General features: G+C 54.3%; 1 protein-coding gene across 2 annotated transcripts in view; it reads left to right on the top strand.

Annotated features, from left to right (window-relative positions):
- The window catches only part of NUTF2 (nuclear transport factor 2), a 206753-nt gene that overhangs the window by 29235 nt on the left and 160835 nt on the right, over positions 1-16683 (top strand). The window lies entirely within an intron of this gene.

Here is a 16683-nt window from a genome sequence, read left to right as displayed (position 1 = left end):
ACCTTATCAGTGGCCGTACCAGCCAACAGCGCCAGTTCCCAATTCTCAACATCAGCGAACCACCTGGCAGCTGGGAGAAGCTGCGCCGCATAGTAATACAGGTCAAACCTCGGGGCCTCGAGACCGCCCTCGTCCCAGCATCTCGTCACAGTGTGTAGCGCGACTCTACTACGTCCACCCGCCCAGAGGAGGGAGGTGAGGAGCGAGTTCAGCGTGCGGAACACTCGGGGCGGCAATGGGCATAGAGTGTTTTGCAGCACATAAAGGACCCTAGGGAGCATCACCATTTTGGCAACTGCCAACCGCCCCATGAGGGAGAGAGGGAGCGTGTTCCAAAAGGCAACAGATTTACCGAGGGCCGTGAGAATTTTGTCTATTATTAGCCAGGAGTATCTCCTCAGAAGTGGCCACCTGAATACCCAAGTACCGGAACGACAGCCGCTCGTATCGGAGGCCCAAATGACGGAAATCCGCATCCGGGTCAGGGACAGCATCAGTTAGCGGAAACACTAGAGACTTGTTGACATTCATTCGCAGTCCAGAGGCCGCACCAAAGCGGTCCAAGAGTCGCAGCAAGGCGGGGAGGGCCTCCACTGGGGAAGTCAGATAAAAAAGCGCATCATTGGCGTACAGGGACATTACATTGGTGGTGTCCCCCACCACTATACCCCAGTCTCGCAGGTCCGTACGGGCAGAAGCGGCCAGGGGCTCGATCACAAGAGCAAAGAGGAGGGGGGAGAGAGGACAGCCCTGTCGGGTGCCCCTCCCCAACGACCACTCCTCAGAGCGGGCTGAACCCAGGCGCACCCTGGCCCGGGGCGCCCCGTAGAGCACCCTGATCCAGTCACGAAATCCAGGTCCGAACCCCATTTTCAGGAGTACGTGCATCAGATGGTCCCAGTGCACCGTATCAAAGGCTTTGGCCAAGTCAACTGAGACCAACACGTGAGGGCTCTCCCGTCCCCACACCGCATGTAAAATGTGGTTGAGGCGACGCAAATTCATCGCTGTGTTGCGACCTGGGATAAATCCGCACTGGTCGGGGTGGACGAGGCGGGGCATGTGCGGGGCAAGGCGAGAGGCCAGCAGTTTAGTAAGGATTTTTGCATCCGTGTTCATCAATGTGATAGGGCGATAAGCCGCGGGGTCTGCTTTGTCACCGCCCGGCTTCAAAATCATACACACTTCACCCTGATTCATGTTGGGTGGAAGGGCGCCAGTACGCAAAGCCTCATTGTACACTTGTAAGAGGGGGGAGGCCAGGACATGACCGAAGGCATGATAAAACTCAGCCGGAAACCCATCTCCACCAGGGGTTTTGGTCCGGGGGAGGGCGGCTATCGCCGCGGTAATCTCACCCAGCGTTAACTTTGCATCGAGTTCCTTCGCCGCAGCCTCCGGCAGGGTCTGAAGGTGGAGATCTGCAAGATACGAGCGATAGGCATCCTCCGATATTGATAGGTCAGCCTCATATACGGTTTGCAGGTGGCCATGAAGGACCGCAAGGACATCGGTCTCAGAGTGGACCATGATGCCACCCGGGTTCCGTAAGGCCACTATTCGTTCAGGCGCGAACTCCCGACGAAGTATCCAGGCCAATAAGCGGCCAGACTTATCTCCTTCACGATGGAGACGCTGCCTATATTGGCCCAGGGTAAATTTATCAAGACGCGCGAGCACGTCGTGTATTGTCACCAGGGCAGCACTCTCCGTCTGCAAATCCAACACGTCCGGATCCGACTGAGACTCTGCGCGACGGAGTGCAGTTTCCGCAGCCTGTAAGTCAGACAACAGTTGTTTCCTGACCCCGTACGACAGGGCCATACACGCTCCACGCACCACTGCCTCCCATTTGGTGGAGTAGGACAAGTCGCTCCCCCCCCAGTTGAGGTCCAAGTAGTCAGACAGCGATGTCGCCACATGCTCTTTGGCCACCTGATCCTGGAGCAGGTCTGCCGGCAGCCGCCACGTGCGTGGGCGCGCCGAGTGATCCGGCCACCTCGCCACACAAGCAACTGGGGCATGGTCCGACAGGTATCGGGCCTGGTGTGTAACCGTCAGCGTAAGAGAAGAGGTAAGGTTAGCTGCAAGAACCCGATCCAGCCTACTATGTGTGCCATGTGTCGGGGTGTAGCATGTGTAAAGTTTCTGTGTTGGGTGGCAGGTACGCCACACGTCCACCGCCCCGAGATTGTGCATCACTTCCTGTAAGCGCGCCGTCATGCGGGGCTTAGTGCCCGCTCTAGGCGGGTGGCGGTCCAGTTCGTGATGCAGTACGCAGTTGAAATCCCCAAACCAGAGGAGGGGTGCGTCCAGACTCGGAGCCACAAGATCCTGTACCTCAAAAAAGAATGCCGGGTCATCAGTGTTCGGGGCATACGTGTTAAGGAGCAGAAGTTCTTTGTCGTTTAGTCTGAGCCTCATCAATATGTACCTGCCCTCCACATCCGCATCTACGTATTGAACAGCACAAGGAATCCCAGGGGCCACCCAAATGAGGACCCCCCTAGCGTATGTGGAATAGGAGGAATGGAAGATCTGGCCTCTCCATTGCCTAGCCAGCCGTTGTGCGCCGTCATCGTGTAAGTGGGTTTCCTGTAAACAGGCAATTGAGACCCCATGGCGTTTGAGGAAGGTGAGGACCCTGTGACGCTTAGTACACGTACCCAAGCCACGCACATTCCACGTTAAAAACTTAAATCCCATGGCCAAAGAGTACGCCCAGGTGGGCCACCGTGTAGGTACAACCTGAACAGCCTCCATGTGGCCCCCACTATATGAAAAGTCAGGGGTGGAGCCCCACAGATCGGATACAATATGCACATAATGCCAATGTCATCTTTGCCACAAACCCCAACCCACCCCCCAACAACCCCAAAACCCGGAACTTTTGCAAAAACACCCTCATCCCCCCCACCCACGAGCAATAGGATAGCAACAACCAAAACCGCCACCCCGCCCTTCCCCGCCAGTGCCAGGACGTGCACAGCCACCCCATACAACACACTCTACACACACTCACTCGCAACCAAACAACCCCACCCACCCACCCTCCCAGCTCCCCGAAAGACCAAAAGGCTCTGAAAAAGTTACCCGGGCATGTCGTCACAGCCCTGCCAGCAGTGTGGATACGAAAGTACTCAAAACCGCTGGCCCCCCCTCCACCACCACCCCCCGTAGTGCAGGTCACAAGGGCGCCAGTCTTATGACATCAGCAAGTGTCCGGAAAGGCCCCCCATGACAAGGATGAAATGCAGTTGGACAGAGAATTGTACACCAGTGCAGGATCACACAAGTAAAGTTGGGTGTACAGAGTGCACACTCAAGACAAGGCAAGAGATCCCACTAACCGTTGTGCAGGCAGGGCTGTCTCCGGGACCACCGGAGCCGTAGAGTCAGCGTGCAATGCTGTTTCCTGCAAAGTGTCCGGTACCAAAATCTCATCAGGAGCAGGGGTTCCAGCTGAGTTCGAGTTAGCTCTCGTCGGCGAGGCCTCCATATGGATAGCACCGTCCGGCCCCACCGTGGGGCGAGCCTCAGGAGCACCACGGGACCCAGAACAGCGACCCCCTCCTACCTCGACGCCTCTTCCGCGGTCTGGTCCCCCAAGTCTCACGTGGGCCCCCTCTCTCACCCGGGGGCAGATCATCTCCTCTGATCTCAAGCCACTCCCACACCTCCGCTGGTGACTCAAAGAAATGCGCCCGGCCCTGGGAGAGTACCTTGAGTTTGGCAGGATATAAAAGCATGTACTGAAGCTTCATGTCTCGGAGCTTTTGTTTGACTCCTAAGTAGGATTTCCTTTGTTCCTGCACTTGCTGAGTATAGTCAGGGTAAATTGACACTCGACTGTTCTCAATCATGTGGGGCCCCGTCTCTCTCGCCGCCTTAAGGATACAGTCGCGGTCTTTATAGTTCAGGATTTTCGCGATGAGGGCTCTGGGGGCTTCCCCTGGTCTCGGGGGGGGCACTAGGGCTCTATGAGCCCGCTCCACTACGAAGACGTTGGACAATCCAGTCGGGCACAGGTGCACACGGATCCAAGACTCTAGCAAGCGTTCAGGGTTCCCCGCCTCCAATCGCTCCGGCACTCCCAGGACTCGTATGTTGCTCCGACGCGCCCTCCCTTCCGCATCCTCGGCGCGTCTTTCCAATGCCCGGGTGGTAGAGGTGAGCTGCGCAAGCGATTTTTGTAGAGAAGCAACCTCTAGTTGGGTGAGACCTTATCTGCCACCTTACGAAGGTCTGTACGTAGAAGGTTGACATCCACAGAAACCGTCTCTATCTGATGTTCCAGGGCAGAGTGTGAACCCTGAATGGCCTTGAGGAGATCGGCTCTGGATGGTTCCGTCGAGTCTTCACCCCCGATATCAGGATCCGATTGCCGTGTAATCCTTTGTGATGGCGTGCGAGGGGTAGTGTACTGGACGATCGTGTTAGGCTGGGAGGCCTTTGCACCTCGATCCTTGCGGGCCGCCATAGTGATTGGCGCAAATCTGAGTGGTCCCAGGCTCGCACCTCAAGCTCCGCCAGTCCAGGGGGCCCCCCCCGAACTAGTCCCGGCCCGGAACAATAGGCGCAGTGTGGTCACACCTGGGCCAACATGTGCTGCGGCGCTCAATGCAGTCCGACCACTGTGGCCAGAGTGGCAACGCAGGAGGAGTACGCAGCTGTCTCCCTTCAGTGGGGGGGGCCAGGATACAGGACCCCCCCCTCCGAGATGATAAGGGTCCGCACAGGCGGGACCACGGGCACCACCCCCTCCTCACCTCTCAGCGTCCACTTCCTCAGTCTATCAGCAGAACAGCCCCTGGCAGCAAGGAACGCCGGTGTGCCCCTCTACAAGCGGTCAATGTCTCTCCGGAGGATCGCCCGGCACAGCACACAAAATGGCGGATGAGTGGGGGAGGGGTGCAGCCCAGCCACGGCACCAGCGGCGCGGCCCCTCGGCTCCCCTTGATGCAGCAGGGCGGTGAAGGGCAAAATCAAGGCACAGTTCGCGATCTGGAGGGAGGAGGGAAGCAAGGGAGGGAAGCAAGCACCAAGCCTCCGCAGGAGACAGCGACGGGGCCAAGCCTGATGAGGGACACAGCAACGTGGGACTACTGCGCCCACCACACGCTTCAAGCAGGAGCCAGGGCAGCGGCACTCACGCCTCCCTACGCCAGGCGTAGACACTCCGAAGGGCAGGTATGTAGGCTCCGGTGGTGGCAGCAGGGGGACAGAGCCACGCCGCAGGGCCTCCCCGCAAGATGGACGGCGCCTCCGTTCCGTCCCCCTCCTCACCTCTCAGCAGAAGGGTCACCGAGCCGCCGCTCTCCGCTCCTCCACCCGTACACCGGGAGGAACGGCAAATCGCCGGCGCTCACCAGGGGGTTTGCTTCAGATCGGCAGTCCTGGGCAGTTCGCAGGCCGGGTCCGCAGTGCAGGCCCAGACCGCGGCGTCGCGTGAGACAGCGCGCCGTCGCCACCTTCAGGAGCACCAATGCCGCTGCTCACGGAGGGAATCGGAACCTCTCTCTCGGTTAGGGGTTTCGGTGGAGTCAAGGCACCTTTCCGACACGCCGGACAGCTGTCGAGAGAGCCCGGGCAGGATGAAATCCAGGATTTAGATGGTCCTCTGGACGGAGCTGGTGGAGCTCACGTCCTGTCGGCCATGCTGCTTGGCACCGCCGATTACTCATATCATTAATATTGTTGTGTGCGCTTGACTGGTTAGTTCACTTAAGCTGAAGGTAGTGATAGTGCTCACTATTGGGAACCTGGAAGTCACGTTTGCACCTCTCAAAAGGTTAAAATGTCATACTTGTGAGATCAGTCCACCAATTTTAAGCAGCCCCCTTTTATTTATTTGAAGAGTTTTCAATCCTCCAACAGTCAAAGGATCCCTTGCGCATTGCCGGTGGAAAGTCCGGTTTGAGGTGAATTGGAGTGTATGGGGAGGGGAAAGAGGTCCATCCCTCTCTCTTAGTGATTCGATCCCAGACTGTAAGTGTGGTGTGTGTGGGCGTGCTGAGGTATGTGTTAGCTGGTCTGTTTGACTTAGGTTTCCACAGGACATTCCAGATTGTGTGCCCCACTATGGCCCGGTCCATGTGGAGCCAGTGTTTGTCAGATTCTCTAGCAGACCACTCCGTCGCCACCCGCAACTATGCTGCCTGAAGGTATAATTTAAAATCCGGTAAGGCCACCCCCCCCCAACAATTTTTTGAGTGCCGCAAGACATAGAAGGGGAGGCGCGCCCTCCCTTCCTGCCAAATGAAATTGGTGACAAGCGAGCGCAGGGGAGGTAGGAGGGCCCGGTCGAGAGCATTTGGGAGTGCCTGGAACAGATACAGGAGTTTCGGCAGGACCGTCATTTTGACGGCGTTAATCCGACTATGCCAGGAAATCTAGAGAGGTTTCCATCTTTTAAAATCTTGTTTAAGCTGCGGTTCCAGAGGAGGGTAGTTAGACTTATAAAGGTCCACAATTTTGGGCGTGAGATGTGTTCCCAGGTATAAAAGGGAGTGTTTGGCCCAGTAGAAAGACGGTTAGACCCCGCAATCTTGTTGCCCCAGCGAGTGTGAGATTTAGTATGGAGTATTTGGATAAGTTAACTTTGAAACCTGAGACCAGCTCAAAATTCCGCATTTCCACCTGTACCGCTCGGAGTAAGGAGGCTGGCTCCAAGAGCGTGAGCAAGATATCGTCCGCAAATAGGGACGCTTTATGATCAGTGCCTCCCGGAACGCCTCATTAGCTCGAAATTGTGCAGCTAGAGGTTTGATACTGAGTGCAAATAAAAGGAGGGAGAGTGGGCAACCCTCTCGGGTACCTTTGCTTAGGGCAAAGGGGAGTGACCTGTAACCATTGACCAGAGCACATGATTGCGGAAGATGCTAGTTGGCCCTAACCATGTTGAGGAACCTGTCCCCCAAAGCCAAATTTCCGAATGGTAAGGAAAAGAAACAACCAATCCACCCTGTCAAAGGCCTTTTCAGCTACAAGACCCACTAAAATTGCAGGGGTTCTAAATATGGACACTTTCTCTATAAGATGTATAGTGCGCCGAATGTTGTCATGTGTTTGCAGACCCTTCATAAACCTGTGTGGATTAGCGTGGGCATTAAGTCGCCGCGTCTAGCGGCCAGAATCACAGAGTAAAGCTTCGCATCTAGGTTGAGGAGGGCTATGGGCCTATAGGACGCAGATCTACGGGTCCTTCCCTGGCTTAGGGAGGACAGAAATTACTGCCTCGACCATTGAGGCCGAAACTCTAGCGTCTGCCGCTATAGCATTGAACAACTCTGTTAAGTGTGGGATGAGCTCAGATGCATAACATTTATAAAACTGCTCCATCAGGCCCGGAGCCTTGTGCATTTTAAGCTTAGTTATGGCCTGGCTAACCTCCTCTGATGTAATAGGAGCCTCCAACGGCTCCACAGTCAGAGGGGAGAGGTGAGGAAGGTCCACCGAGTCGAGATATTGCTGTTGAAGGGAGGTATTGAGGGAGTGCCTCGAATCAGATCCCCATAAAATGCGCAGACGATATTGGCTTTAATGTCGTCCACGTGTGTAAGGTGCCCAGTTGCATCCGTGATGCCCCCATAAACTCACGTTCCCTCTTCTCCCGTAGCTGTCGTGCTAAATGAGTACTCACTTTGTCACCATGGGAGTATGATGTCTGCCGTAATTTAAGCAGAGTGTATTCGGCTATGTTATTGTAAATGGCACGTAATTCACCTCTTAATGCTGGGAGTGACCCTTGACCTTCCTGGTAGGTCGCCCCCCCCCCTTACTGGATGCGTCTCCTGCATCCCCGCTGTTCCTGCTGCCGCCAGTGATATCGAGGCCCTCCACCACCCGCAGGCTTCCACCTGCGCCTCATCCCTGGTGGCCAGTGGTGGCGTTGGGTTTGTACCCGCTTTATTGTGTGTGCCTGTAACTGCCTGTGCCCCCTGCCCCCCACTCGCTACTTTGCTTCTGTGCCCCGTTTTATTCTGTACCCCTTGCCAACTTCTGTGCCTCAGTTTACATTGTACCCCTGTGCTGACTTCTGTGCCCCGTTGATTTTGTACCCCTTGTGCTCTTTTCTGTGCCCCCCTCGAGTCCGTGCCCCGCGCCGGTCTCCTTTCTACCGTCCCCGCCGCTGCCTTCCCTGTGGCATGCCCCCTCCGCGCCCGTCCACCTGTCCCTCACCTCCCGCCTCCCAGCTGCTCCTCCCTCCTCATATATATGGCAACCACGCCCAAGGCAAGCCCGTCTGCGCCTGGACCGCGCCCAGCGCCAGAACCCCTGGCCCCCGCACCAGCCATGAAGACCGCCTCCGTTACGACGCCAGCACCCTCGTCGCTCTCAACCCAGGAAGGACCCACACCTGCTGCAAGGCCGCCCCGAAGCGCACCCACGGTTCCTTCACCTGCCGGAACTGCAGCTTCTCCTGCCTCGAAAGCGCCAAGACGCCTGCCATGACGGAACCCAACCAGCTTAGATGCATCCTGATCAACACCCGCTCCGCACACAAACGCGCCGTCGAACTCTGGGACCTACTCTACACCGCATCACTGGACGTCGCCTTCCTCACCGAGACCTGGATGAACGAAGCCTCCTCGCCTGACATCGCCATAGCCATCCCAGACGGGATGGCTACGGGATGGGAAAACACCATCAGGATCTCAACAAACACCGACACCCTCAGCACCGCCGAACACATGCACTTCCAGATCCACACGGACCCGAAGACCACCCTAAGAGGCACCCTCGTCTACAGACCGCCAGGACCACGGCCTCAATTCTGCGACTCTATCGCCGACCTAATCAGCTCGCACGCGCTGACTTCCACGGACTACATCCTCCTCGGAGACCTGAACTATCACCTGGAGAACAACGAAAACAACTCCTCCACCCTGATCGACCACCTCGCCAACCTCGGACGCCGACCCACATCGCTGGCCACACGCCATCTTCTCCTCAAGCCCCCACGTCACCTTCAGCCACGCCTCCGAACTCCTCTGGACAGACCACCACTGCATCCACTATTCCTTCCGAAAACCTCCCACACACCACGCACCCTAGAGACCCCCCGCCACTGCTGGGGCAAAGTCACTGAAGAACAACTACAGACAAGCCTCGCACTCAGTCCTCCGACTAACCCCACCAACCCCGATGAGGGTGCACTCGACCTCGAACGCTGGATGAACGACTGCGCTAACACCGTAGCCCCGCTGAAAAAACCCACTAACAGAGACACCAGCAAAAGAGTCAGCTGGTTCACCCCGGAACTCCTTGACTCCAAATGCACCTGCCGGAAATTGGACAACATGTGGCACAACGACAAGACACCAGACAGCCGCCCACAAAGACGCCATCCGCAACCACCACCACCACCTCATCAGGACTGCCAAAAGGACCTCCTTCACAGACCGCCTTGACAACAACGCACACAACAGCAAGGAGCTCTTCACAATCGTGAAGGATCTCTCCATCCCCAGCTCCAGTGCCAACGACATCCCACCATCGCAAGCCCTGTGCGACTCCCTCACCACCTTCTTTCACCGGAAAATTACCGACATCCATGACAGTTTCAAACCCCGGACGACCGCTGCAGACCTCGCCGCACCGGACCCGCCGCACCCCACCGCCCACGACACCCTGACAACCTGGGCCAACGTGCGCTTCGAGGACACCATCAAGACCATGGGCACAATCCACTCCGGATCCCCGTCCGACCCTCTCCTGCACCACAACTTCATCAAAGCCAGCAACTCCATCGCACCACACCTGCACAAAATAATCAACCTCTCCTTCGAGACCGCCACCTTCCCTGAGAACTGGAAGCACGCAAAGATCAACGCCCTACTGAAGAAACCCAAGGCGGATCCGAGCGACCTCAAGAACTTCCGGCCCATCTCCCTGCTTCCGTTCCCAACAAAGGTCATCGAGAAGATAGTTAACACCCAGCTCACCAGTCACCTCGAAGACAACAACATCCTGGAACCCTCCCAATCAGGATTCCGCAGCAACCACAGCACCGAGACCGCCCTCATCGCCACAGACGACATCAGGATCCTTCCAGACATAGGCGAGACAGCGGCCCTCATCCTCCTGGATCTCTCCGCTGCCTTCGACAGTCTGCCACCCCACACTACGCATGCGACTCCAAGACGCAGGAATCCAGGAGAAAGCCCTGAACTGGACCACCTCCTTCCTCACCAGCAGAACTCGGAGAGTCCGCCCCCCCCCCTTCCGGTCCGAGGCCTCCGAGATCATCTGCGGCGTCCCTCAAGGATCCTCCCTCAGCCCGACGCTGTTCAACGTATACATGGCACCACTAGCACGCATCGCCCGACAGCACGACCTCAACATAATCTACGGCGACGACATGCTGGTGATCCTCTCCCTCACCAAGGACCCTCTCACCGTCAAATCCAACCTCCACCAGGGAATGAAGGCAATCGCCGACTGGATGAAAGAAAGCCGACTCAAGCTGAACACAGACAATACTGAGATCCTCATTCTCGGGTCCACCTCCTCCGCATGGGACGACTCCTGGTGGCCCACAGCACTGGGCCGGCCCCCACCGACCACTCACGCAACCTGGGAATCATCCTTGACTCGAAACTCACCATGACTAAACAAGTCCACGCAGTCTCCTCCACCTGCTTCAACACCCTCCGCTTGCTCAGCAAGATCTACAGATGGATCCCGACAAGCACGAGGAAAACAGTCACCCAGGCCCTAGTCAGCAGCAGACTCGACTACGAAAACGCCCTCTACACCGGAGCCTTGTCCAAGCTCATCAACAGACTACAGAGAATTCAGAACGCCTCTCCACGCCTGATCCTCGACGTCCCGCGCCGCGACCACATCACCCCCCACCTGAGGAACCTGCACTGGCTCCCCGTTGAAAGGAGAATCTCCTTCAAGCTCCTGATCCAGGCACACAAGGCACTCCACAAGACTGGACCAGCCTTTCTCAACAACAGACTCTCCTATGTACCAAACAGGAAACTCCGCTCTGCCGACCATGCCCTGGCCACGGTCCCGCGCATCCGTAGAACAACTTCCGGAGGCAGGTCCTTCTCCCACGGCGCCACCAGGACCTGGAACAACCTCCCCCTCTACCTATGACAAAACGAAGACCTGCTGACCTTCAGGAGACGACTCAAGACCTGGCTTTTCGACCAGTAGCAGCAGCCCAGCGCCTTGAAACTCTTACATGTATGTAGTGCGCTTTACAAATTACTTGATTGATTGAGCTGTTGCTGTAGCGCACGGGTGGGGGTTTCCTTGTGAGACTCTTCTCCGACTCATGTTCTCCTTCTAGGGCCAATCGTTCCTTCGCCCGATGTGTATTTAGGACTGCGTTAAGCTGGATGCATTTACCCCCTAAGACCGCTTTGAAAACGTCCCAGTTGTTTTGTGTTGTAGTGGCCGCCAGAGTATTGAGTGTGAAGAATTCAGTGATAGCGGTCTGCAATTTGTCTCGGGTAATCGCGGTCGGGAAGTACCATCTAGATGTACTTAGCTTAATCCCACCACAAGTTAGGCTGATAGATACGAGGCTGTGATCTGATATTGAAATTGGCAGGATCTGGGCAGCGTGAAGGGACCCCACTAGTGACTAGTTAAGAAAAATGTAGTCCATCCTGGAGTAGGAGTGGTGGACATGAGGGGAATATGTGTAGTCTTTAGTAGTAGGATGTAATGTCCGCCAAGCGTCGGACAGGCCTAACGTGAGCAGATTCTGTTTGACCTCTTTGGGAAAGCAACTGGGGGTCACCCTGTGGGAATGCAAACTATCTAAGGTGTCGTGCCACGTTAGGTTGAAGTCCCCCAGAAGAATCACTGGGTCTTCTGCGAAGCTGGCAGTTAAGTAGAGTGTAGTGTAAAGGAACATAGTCTGCCGAGAGTTGGGTATGTAGAGGGAGATAAATGTGCAAAGGGTACCCCGCAGTCTTCCCTTCACTATTATGACCCTCCCCTTCCGGTCGGACTTAACCGCTTGGGGCTGATATTTGGATGAGTCCGGAAGAGCAGAGCCACACCCTTGTGTTTGGTATTGGCCGATTACTTATAAATTAAAGGGTAGGGTATGAGGCGAAGCCGCATGCCTTAGGACTTTTTCAAATGTGCCTCTTGTAACGCCACAACCTCGAACTGGCGGTTGTTGAGTTATTTCCAAATTTGTTTGCGCTTTTGTGGCGAATTCAAACCTTTAACGTTCCAGGAGACCATGGGGCAGATTGAGCCCCCCCCCCTTACCCCCCCCGACCATTGACCCCTTCTGAAAGGCTGCCTTTCTCCAAACGCTTGCTGTGAAGAGTGGTTAATTTTACCGGCATAGGTGGCCCCTGCCCAAAAAACCTAAAATCTAAAGTTACCCCGACAGCACCAGGAACCCCCCCACCCACCCCCAAAACTAATTCCCCAACATCCCCTAGAAAAAATGTGCCCTCAGCTCGAATCTTCACTAGGAAGAAAAACAAAATGTTGCGCGGTACGGACAAGGCCAGCACCCCCTGGCTGCCATGCGGCAAAAACATACAGAGCACTTGCAAAAATCAGTTCAACTTTGACATCTGTGTGTTCTAGAGCAGAGTCGAGGCGTATCGCCTGGATAGTCCTGCTGCATCGTCAGTGTGGCCGCCACCGGCCTGGCACCCGATCTCTGTGAGAAGTCCCTATGTGCGGTGTGTGTGTAGCCATCGCCTCCCATAAAAATCCCAAAAAACAGTCCCTGTTCTTCGTGACTGTTTGCCAGGATCGGGCTTCTCTCTAGGGCCGACCCATGCTGTGTGAAGTGTCTGCAGCGGTGTCCTCGTCCGGCAATAGTAGGCCCAAAATTCGCAGACCCTCTCAGCTCCGACACGTGGTGGGGCTTACTCTTGTAGTCCAAGGCATGGCCAAAAGGATAGGTCCAGCGCTGGCGTATGTTGCCCTCTCGCAATTCGGTGATGACAGGGCCGTTGCTTGTCTACGCGTCAGATTGGAGGGCACCAAGTCCTGGAACAGCGCGCACGTCTATCCCTGAAAGGAGGTCTCCTCTTTCTTCTGTGCAGCGCTTAAGATGGCTTATTTTGTTTGGAAGGAGTGCATCTTCACCAAGACGTCCCGTGTTCTTCTGCGTACTCCTGTCTGTGGGGTCCCCACCCTGTGGACTCAATCGATCTTCAACTTCAGTTGACGAGGCGCCAGGATCTCCGAGAAGAGGCCTATTACAAACACCTCGAGGTTTGGCCCTTCCGCCCCTTCTTCCGGGTCTCGCATACAAATGTTTTCCCTCCGAGACATGTTTTCCAAGTTCTCCACCTTCAGGAGCACTTGTTGCAGTTGGGATTGAAGGTTCTGCGGGGCATCGTGTTGCGTGCTAGATCGGGCGTCGAGGTCCTACATCTGTTCCTCCAGCACCCTGGTACCCACTGCGTCCACATCCTGTCTAAGTGACTCCATTTTCTCTGTTAGGTCGGCCTTCAGTGGTCCATAGAGGCGCGTAGGTCCTGTTTTATCTCCTGGCACAGTTCAGCTTTAACGTCTGTTAGTGAGGCCACCAGATCTTCCCTGGTGAGGGCCATGGTGGTCGTCTGGCCCGAGTCTGCGGAGGAAGCGTTCTTATCTGCGGTTGCAAAGTAGCAGGAGACTTTATTCGTTACTTTCTTTGGTGGCATAGGTGCAAAGCAGTGCTCATCGCCAAATAGGCGGCGGACACCTCCGTGAGCTGGCGCCAAGAACCTATCTCCTCACTCCTATGCACCTAGGCGTGAGGTCGAGCTGCTGCTAGCGATTACACTCTGGAGGCCATCTTAGAGTCAGGCAGCTTGTATGGCGGAGTAGCCAGATGGCGATGGCCCCAAAGTGCCTGGAGCACCTCGGGGAAGGGAGCATAGGGGAGACGATGACCAGCCTGCCTCAATCCCCCCCACCACCGCTGGAGCAGAGCTGGGCTTTGGGTTGAAGGGTTTTCAACTTGCGGGTGCCATTTTGAGGTCAGGCAGACCTCCCTCCACGGTTATCCTCCTAACAAGATGCTGACTTCAGGCAAGAAAAGTAGTAAGGATTTTCCCAGCAAGCCAGCCCCCTCACCGTCGATCGTCGTCTCCAGCGACGCTGCTTCACATGGCGTGCATACCTCCGGCGTGTCTCTGGAGCGCAGGGTACGGGTTGCTCGGCTCCGCAAGGCGTGCGTCTCCCCTCCAGGCAGCATGCCAGATCCCTGAGTGAAGTGGGGGGTGCTGGAGTCCCTCACCCCCCCCCCCCTCCCCACAGTATCGCTGTGGCAGATGGCGCCAACGGCAGACATAATCGCGGGCACACCGAGACTAGGGGCAGTAGGCCCTCACCTCTCCTCGCCAGCCCCGACTGGTGCCTCTCTCCACATCATCTTGGAAGCTGTCCCGGCCCCACTCCTTGTCTCTCCTCTGGTCCACTTACGAGCAGCGAGGTCTGTTTCGGAACCCACTGAGGTGATCCCGGTCAGCGCGAGCCTGAACCAGGTGAGAGCATATGTCACAGCTCTCTGAGAGCTGGAAATCGGTTGGGGCATCCACGGTGGTCCGGAGCTGAAGCGGCTCACGTCCGCTCAGCGATCTAGCTTGGCCAGGCCCTTCGCCATTTGCATTTTAACCCACAATACCCAGGGATTCAATTACTTGCTATATTGCTAGAGAGATAACTTGCACCCACCTCCACAATGCCCTCCTTCCACCCAAGAATTCTGCCTATGATCACTCCCATTATTTGTGGTATCGAAAGGTGCCTATTTGCGCACTTAATCTCTCCTCCCCCAGATGTTATTACCGTTGTTTTGTTCCCCTACTTCCTGATTTCTTTGATCAGCTCACCCATCAGTTCGGACTGCCTTAAATTATGCATGTGATTTTACATTTTTCGCACCATTGCTAGAAATTTCCTCTCAACGCTGGCCCCAGATTTATCAGGTCTTTTCTTTATCAAAACACTCCTTGTCTGCCCACCATCATTCGATATGTCTTCTCTCATTGTAAATGTTATACTTTGTGCTTTTTGAGTTTTGGACTCAAAGTAGCTGTTAATATTTTCTCATTCACTGCAAAAGTTTGGCAATTCTTCATTATCTGGTGGCCTTTTGAGTAGGGAACATGGTGGCAAGTGCTGGTTGAGAGTTCTGAGATCTTTCATATTGCAGCAAAAAGCTTTAACTGCACTGGATTTCATTGGTTCCTACTGCATGATTGCTCCTATTTATATGGCTCCATTGTTTTTTGGCTATTGTCTTGTGCAGACTCTGTGCACAGTTGATCTTGCTCTATTCTGGGAATGGACATGGGCCGTCAGCTCCTTCCATAGAGCGTGGGCAGCTTGGTGGCTTCGTTTGTTGTTTTCACTGCTGGATCTGATACAGAGGGGTGCGGTGGCAGTATCCACAGTGGAGACCAATGGGCTACTGGAACTAGCGAGGCATGAGTTTGATCCCAGTGTAAATATTTCCTCTCCTCATGAGCAAGGATAACTTTATTGAATGTTCCTGAAGACACTCAAGAGCATTCTTAAACTGCTCTACACAGCCCACTAAGAACTGTGATCGTCACTTTACCACAAGCAACAGCACACGTTTGGAGGGCAGTAAGAGATACGTTTTGAGGGGCAGAGAAAGTCTTTTGGGCACGGGTGGTTCCCAGGAATGAGGGCGGCCCCCTTGATGTCCACTGTAGGGATGGACCCTCTAATGATAACCTAATTTTCTAATTGCAGTGTGTTAAGTTGTTGACAGGACAGGACAGGACCTAAATATAAAGTGGCTGAGCGACAGACTCCAGGGCATCTTTAGAAGAAAATATGTTTCTTAAAACGAAAATGAATTCACACAACACCATTCTTAAGATAAGGAGCAGAGGAAGTATTGCTATACTACAGGTACACTATACCCTACCACTACAGGCTGTATCTGATATTTTGTAAACGGGCACCCCAATCAAGTTTTTGTTCCCAGTCAGATTAATGGCAAGTCTCCAATCAGAAAAGGGCAATTCTACTTTTCACCAGTAATGGGGTTATTTGCTGAAATGTCATAAAAGGATCCCTTTAACTAACTTTAGGGCTCATTCCAAACACACACAGTTAAATAACAAAAAGTAAAATTCTTGTGCGGTTACACCAATAATCTTTTGCGCCAGAAATTATCTATTTTTCATGCTTTATTTGCTAAGGAGCTTATTTTAAACTCCTGTCATCAGTGTTTTCACATGATTTGGCCGGAGAACCGGAGTTAATTCCTGCGCTATCATTTTTAAATGCAAGTCTAAAGTAAAACCGAACACACCTTTTTGTTGTATTCCAATCCTCTTCAGACCTTTGTGAGAAACCAGCAGCAGCAAAGACGGCTAAAGAAAAATATCCTAAAGTTGAATGGTTTTAAACTGTGACTAAAAAAATAGCCGGAGATCAAATTCTCTGCTGAAAGAATGATTTACATTTTTTTGCAAATAAGATTTTAAATGAATTAGTTGTATTAAGAGTTTTGTAGGGTCTTTAATAGTTTTAGAATGTACATTTTCAATGCTTGCAATTTTAGTTTTTTACACTCAATGTTGAGTATTTTAAATATAATTTTTTTTGTTTTGCAAGCCTTGGTTCATGTTAACTGATCCAGACATTGGGTCAACTACTTGCTGTGGATCCTTTTTGGAATGCTTTGCATGCTTGTCCATTCTGTGCTTTTGTAAA

Source organism: Lissotriton helveticus, chromosome 12, assembly GCF_964261635.1.
Source record: "Lissotriton helveticus chromosome 12, aLisHel1.1, whole genome shotgun sequence".
NCBI lineage: Eukaryota > Metazoa > Chordata > Amphibia > Caudata > Salamandridae > Lissotriton > Lissotriton helveticus.
Note: the sequence above shows the minus strand (reverse complement) of the source record. Positions and strands in the feature narration are given on the sequence as shown.